The 6,348-nt window shown below is 47.1% G+C and overlaps 1 non-coding gene across 1 annotated transcript; it reads right to left on the bottom strand.

The window, feature by feature from the left end:
- Positions 1 to 4,451: 4,451 nt before the first annotated feature.
- Positions 4,452 to 4,524, bottom strand: TRNAC-GCA (transfer RNA cysteine (anticodon GCA)). Its single transcript has one exon. It is a non-coding gene; the product is annotated as a tRNA-Cys (tRNA).
- Between the last annotated feature and the right edge of the window lie 1,824 nt (positions 4,525 to 6,348).

Here is a 6,348-nt window from a genome sequence, read left to right as displayed (position 1 = left end):
CCTTCGAAGGTTCCTCAGGCACAGATAACCAGGATCCCATGAAGCTGGCCCACACTTCCCACAGCCCAGGTCTGGCTTCCATATCCTCTTGTTCCTCACTCTGCTCTGTTGCGGACCTCAGACTGCACTGCGGCTGATCTCAGCCTGGCCTCCCTGGACCAGGCATCTCACACCTCCTTCCACTCCCTGTGCTGCCGCTGGACTAGGCTCAGACCTTGCCATTCCTCTCTCCCGCTGGTCCTTGACATTGGCCTCCTGGCCAGGCATTGACAGCTTGCCTTAATCCAGCAACACTCAGCCCAGAATACATACAGAATGTCTACTTTGCCAACAAAGCAGCTCTCCTGTGGCCCTCATGCTCCTGGCCGCCCATCTTGCAAACGTGGAATGAGACCATATGTCAAGATACTCTTTCAGGAGCAAAAGGAAACACTTAGGTCTGAGTTTTCCTACTGTGCTCATTTCTCAATGTCACATAGATTCACAAACTCATTAATTTATTTTAAAAAATGTTAATGAGAAATCAGCACATGCCAGGTGATAATGTACACACTAGGTATACAGCAGAGAAGAAGACGGGCAAGGCTCTTTGCTCATGGAGCTTATATCCTAAAAGAGGGAGAGAAAAGTAATAAATGAGAAACTAGACAAACAAACATTGGCATTCCAGAAAGTAATAAGCACTGTGAAGACAATAAAAGGGGGTGCACTCTTCCTGGGGAGGTGGCTTGGCTCACTTCACCTTTAGGGACCTTCCCGTAGGGAAGGTGTGTGTCTGCTTGCTCAGTCGTTTGTGTCCTACTCCGCGACCCTATACATCACAGCCCACCAGACTCCTCTGTCCGTAGGATTCTCCAGGCAAGAATACTGGAGTGGGTTGCCATGCCCTCCTCCAGGCGATCTTCCCGACCCAGGGATCGAACCCGGCTCTCTCACGTCTCCTGCATTGGGAGGCGGATTCTTCACCACTTGCGCCACCTGGACGGGTACGGTTTAACAACGACGAAAAGAGCCTCGCACTGCCCCCTGCTGGTCAGAGTCATCGAGCCATGCCAGACTTTCCTGGGGTTGCTTTGGTTTCTAAATTAGACTCTGTGTCTGTTTTGCCTCCCTCCTCCCATTTGTGAGGGCTTCCTTTGGTGGCTCAGAGGTTAAAGCGTCTGCCTGCATCTGCCTTTGTCTGCAGTGCGGGAGACCTGAGTTCAATCCCTGGGTCTGGAAGATCCCCTGGAAAAGGAAATGGCAACCCACTCCAGTATTCTTGCCTGGGAAATCCCATGGACGGAGGAGCCTGGTGGGCCAGGAGGAGCCTGGTGGGCCATAGTCCACAGGGTCGCAAAGAGTCAGACACGATTGAGCGACTTCACTTTCACTTTCCCGTTTGTGGAGAAGGAAATGGCAACCCACTCCAGTACTCTTGCCTGGAAAATCCCATAGACGTAGGCTACAGTCCATGGGGTTGCAAAGAGTCAGATTCAACTGAACAACTTCACTTTCACTCACTTTCCATTTGTGTAAAAGAAGTCTTCGCACTGTTCAAGGGGGTGTGGGCTCCAGGAAAAGAGCTTCTCTTGGTGAGTCCCCTCTTGAGATGTTCCCTGTCAAAACAGATCTTTGGAGGCCATATGCCTGCAGCTTGGAGTCTGGGCCTTGGTGTCAGCCAGCCTTGGTTCCTCTCCTTTGCCCCCATCTGTCTGGCTAACTGGCACTGGTCCTTCAAAACCCGACTCAAGTGTTTGCCCTGGAAAGCTTTTCTGGTCACTGCAACGTGAGTCCCCTGCAACGTGAGTCTGTGAATGTCACGTGGGCATAGTCAGGTCTCATTAATTTGATACCGAGCAGAGTGTCTGAGTCGCAGATGGGACTCAATATACATTCATTGAATACATGCTTGAATAAACGATTGAATCTGGAGTTCAGCAGGCAAGCCTGAATCTGATAAACGTGGTCTCCCAGCTCATTGCAGAACCCAGACGTCCACGATGAAAAGAAAGTAAACTTATTTTCTCACAAATCGCATCATGCACGATCAAAACCTTGGAAAACCACCTCTCAGGTGGATCAGCTTGGCTCCCCCAGAGGCGAGAAGCACAACTATTTTCATCATAGCCACAAAAACACCCCATCAATGGACTGCTTTGAAATAACTATTTATCTTTAAGAAAAGTGTCATTTAAGAAAAGTACTGCTTCCAGCCCCTTGTCTCATTCCCTGAGTTCCCTCCATGAATTTCCAGCTGTGACATGAAACTTGATTGTGTGCTCTGCCCCAGCAATGGTGAACTCGCTAACTCACCGGTGGGTTGGTGGGCAAAAGCTGTCTTCACTGTTCTCTCTAGACAAGATGTCATTGGACAGCAAGATTACACCAGTCAATCCTAAAGGAAGTCAATCCTGAATATTCATTAAGAGGACTGATGCTGAAGCTGAAGCGCCAATACTTTGGCCACTTGATGTGAAGAGCTGACTCACTGGAAAAGCCCCTGATGCTGGGGAAGATTGAGGACAAGAGGAGAAGGGGGCAACAGAGGATGAGATGATTGGATGGCATCACCGACTCAATGGACGTAAGTTTGAGCAAACTCCGGGAGATAGTGAAGAATAGGAAAGCCTGGAGTGCTGCAGTCCACGGGGTCACAAAGAGTTGGACATGACATAGCAACTGAACAACAATAAAAAGCAGCTCAGACCTCCCTGGGTCTGCTGGAGTGGAAGTATCATGAAGATTCACCCCAACAAGCCCTGACTCAAGGCCCAGACCTGGGGCATCTCCTGTGGGCTGTCGCCAGCTGAGCATAGAAGCGGGTTTTCACAGTTTTTTTGAGGAATAAAGGAAATGCAGAGCAGCATCAGCTCTCCCTCAATGCTCTTTGTTGTGGATAAGAAGAAACTGTCTACAGTCTCTGGTATTGAAAGATGATACTCTTTCAGAAAACGTCTCTCTTATCTTGGCCTGGGAACCCTAAGAGAACATCATCATCATGGTGTGTTGAAATGTAACCTCCCTGTTCCCTTCATGGTTAAGGAGATTGATTTTCTGCTCAACCCCTTTCTGGTTAATAGCAAGATGCCTCTACTATGAGGATAAGAACACTCAACCTGCTGAACTGGCCATAGCAAGTCATGGTCATTAAGAGTCTCCATGTTCTAGTTGGAATAACCCTCTCATGAGCCTGTAAAATAACCCAGCCCTATAAAAACTGACAACACCCTACCCTGGCACCTCTCGCCTTCCGAGATGGCCCACACTCTGCACAGACTTTCTTTCACTTAGAAAAAAAAATTCTCCATTTTCAGTGGATTACAGTATGATGGTGAGGCTCAGTTATGAATTCATGTGTGAATATGATTTATAAACTATAAAATACTATAAATACAAAAAAACTATTATTATGGGCCACCTGCAGATTACTAATTTTGAAGAAATTTTTGCTGAATATCATTTAACATCTTTTTTATGTCTCATAAAATATTTTAGAACGTCTTGATGGTTCAGTGGCATAATTTCGAATTTTTCTTATTATTGTCATAGGCTGAATTCCTAAGCTCCTAAGTGCTGAAGACTGAAGTATTTGAGCAGCTCACACTTGAAAGTGGTAATAGTAGATCTCACCACAAGATGGCACTATTGATGATATTTCTTGGCCTTGATTAACACAGACCTGACATTTGAGGGGTCCAGGTCAAGTACAAAGGAAGACTGCCTGCCATATTGTTTAATCATTTAAAAGTTAAATCAATCTGATACCCAAAGTAAATGAAGTGTTTCTCACTTTTGAAAACATCTTCCCATTGAAATGGAAGGCCAGGTGCAAATTTAGAATTCTGAAATCTTCTGGGTTCTGGGCAGAAACTGATTCAAAGAAGGTGGGCATTCAGCCTTTTTTCTTCAGCTCCATCCTGCACTTGAAGGCCCTCCACACTCATTCATACCCCTGTGCCCTCCACCTTAGAGGCCAGACCAGAGGAGGGGCCTCTGCCTGCTCTGGAAGGAAGCTCAGAACTGTCGGGAAAACACGTAAGAGGTCCTGGGCACTTGCAGCCTGTCTGGAACAGAGGTCTGCTGACTTGCCTGTAAAAGGTCCCTCAGTAAATATTTTAGGCTCTGTGGGCTTTACAGTCTCTGTCACAGCTGTTCAACTTTACTGCAGTATCACAAAAGCAGGTGTAGATAATATAAAAACAAATGGGTGTGGTTGTGTGCCAATAAAACAATTGGCAAAAAAAGGCAGCAAATCAAATTTGCTTGACAAGCCAAAGTTTAAAGACCCCTGGTCTAGAAGCTGGGGCTAGGGTGGCCAAATAACACAGGACATCCGGTCAAACTTGAATTCCAGATATTTAGTGTAAAGAAAATGAAAAGTGAAAGTGAATTCACACAGTCATGTCTGACTCTTTGCTACCCCATGGACTGTAGCTTTTGAGATTCCTTCACCCATGGAATTTTCCAGCTTCCCAAGCCAGGGATCGAACCTGGGTCTCCAGCATTGCAAGCAGGCGCTTTTACCATCTGAGCTACCAGGGAAGCTCATACAGCCCTTGCAGTGTGTAATTATCCATTTATTTACATGTGAACTGGTACGAAGTCTGCTTCCTTATATCTAGTGTAAAATGTCCCAAATATTTCATGGAACATGGTTGTTGTTCAGTTGCTCAGTCGTATCCGACTCTTTGCGACCCCATGGACTGCAGCACATCAGGCTTCCCTGTCCATCACCATTTCCCAGAGCATGGGACATACTCACACTGAAAACAAAATTAATGGTTGTTTATCTGAAATTCAAACTTAACTGTGATCCATATATTGTTATTCGCTGAATCTGGCCACCCTAGCTGGGGCAGGAGTTCTGGGCAGGACCGTCCCTTGGGGCCCAGGGACTCCTTACCCCACAGGGAGGCCAGACTGTAGCCTCGACAGCACAGGTCCCAGGCCACTCTCCTGGATGAGGACTTCTGGTTTGCTGACAATTTTTATGCTATAAAAGAATGGATAGAATGTGTATATTTTGGAATTTAAATACCTGATGTTGTATAGTTTGGACATTTAATTTTTGCACAAATATTTGTTGAGTTCCTGCTCTCTACTGGATACTGAGTGGAAGGGCTAATCCCTGTTTCATGGGGCTTATACAGGAAGCAGACATCGTACCAGCTCACATGTAAATAAATGGATAATAACACACTGGACGGGCTGTATGAGGATCACAAGGGAGATACATAAACTGAGAGGCAAAGCAACGCCCACCTGAGGAGTGACGTTGGGTCTGAGATAGGAAAGAGAAAAGATTGCAGGCGCTGGAGCGGAGGCCCTGATTTTGGCTCCTGAGAGGCTGGAGGGGTGAGGCGAGCAGAGTGGGAAGGGCAGGGCGGAGAGAGCGAGCTTGGCCCCCGGGTCCAGTGAGCGGCTTGCGTACATGTAGCAGGAAGGCCCCCAAGCTTTCAAACAGGGTGGGGGGCTGTGATCCAAATCTCACACTGCTGTTTCTTCCTGCAGAGAGATGAGTGAGGAGGCTTGGCCTGGGGGCCGCTGCAGTGATTCTGGAAAGAGATGTTTAGAGCTGCACAGCTCTGAGAAGACCGCACGGGTGCTGGGTGGGGTGGGGGGTAAGAGAGAGGGGAGTCTCAACATTGTCTCCTGGGCTTCTGGTTTTGCCAAAAGTGAGGAGACGCAGGAATGAGAAGAAGATGGACATCGCCATCGTTGGCGTGCAAAGCTGGAGATGCCTTTCACTCTTCCCGGTGGACAAGTCAAGTGAGAAGGTAGATAAACTCGTCTGCAGCTCAGAGGAGAGGTCAGGTTAGAAATGGAAGTGGGTGTTGGGCAGCCTGGGGAAGACGTTTCTAGCCAGAGAACAGCTGGGACCTTCTCGGTGAAAAGAGAACGGAGCCTGGGACAGACCCCTGAGGTGTTTCATTGCTTTAAAGAAGGATAGGAAAGATGAAAAACGAAGAGGGTACGGCTGTAGAAGCCAAAAGTGGGAAGTTACAAAAAGTCTACTTCTGACGATTACCAAAAGCGTCCTTTCTCCTTTAGAACTTGTGGGGCCCCTCCTTATCATGGCCTCCCTTACCACATCTCTTTGCTACATTTATCATGATAGAAAGAGGTAGCAGATGAAGTATATACATAAACATATAGAGTCACTCCCATGAGTATTTGCACAGCACGTGCTCACCATTAAAGGAGTGAGTAGAAATATGAATGAGTGACTTTTGAATTAGTGGAGAAATATCTTCACCCCACTGCCTTATTGATTCGGAAATAGATTTTGAAACTTCCAGAATTTTCTTTGACACAGTGGCAGCCAGCGAGTGAAGGAAGAGGCTCCTTGAATAAATCCAACATGCG

The sequence above is a fragment of the Odocoileus virginianus genome, chromosome 6 (genome assembly GCF_023699985.2).
Source record: "Odocoileus virginianus isolate 20LAN1187 ecotype Illinois chromosome 6, Ovbor_1.2, whole genome shotgun sequence".
NCBI classification, from domain to species: Eukaryota; Metazoa; Chordata; class Mammalia; order Artiodactyla; family Cervidae; genus Odocoileus; species Odocoileus virginianus.
The sequence above is the reverse complement of the archived record's forward strand: the minus strand, read 5'-3'. Positions and strand labels throughout refer to the sequence as shown.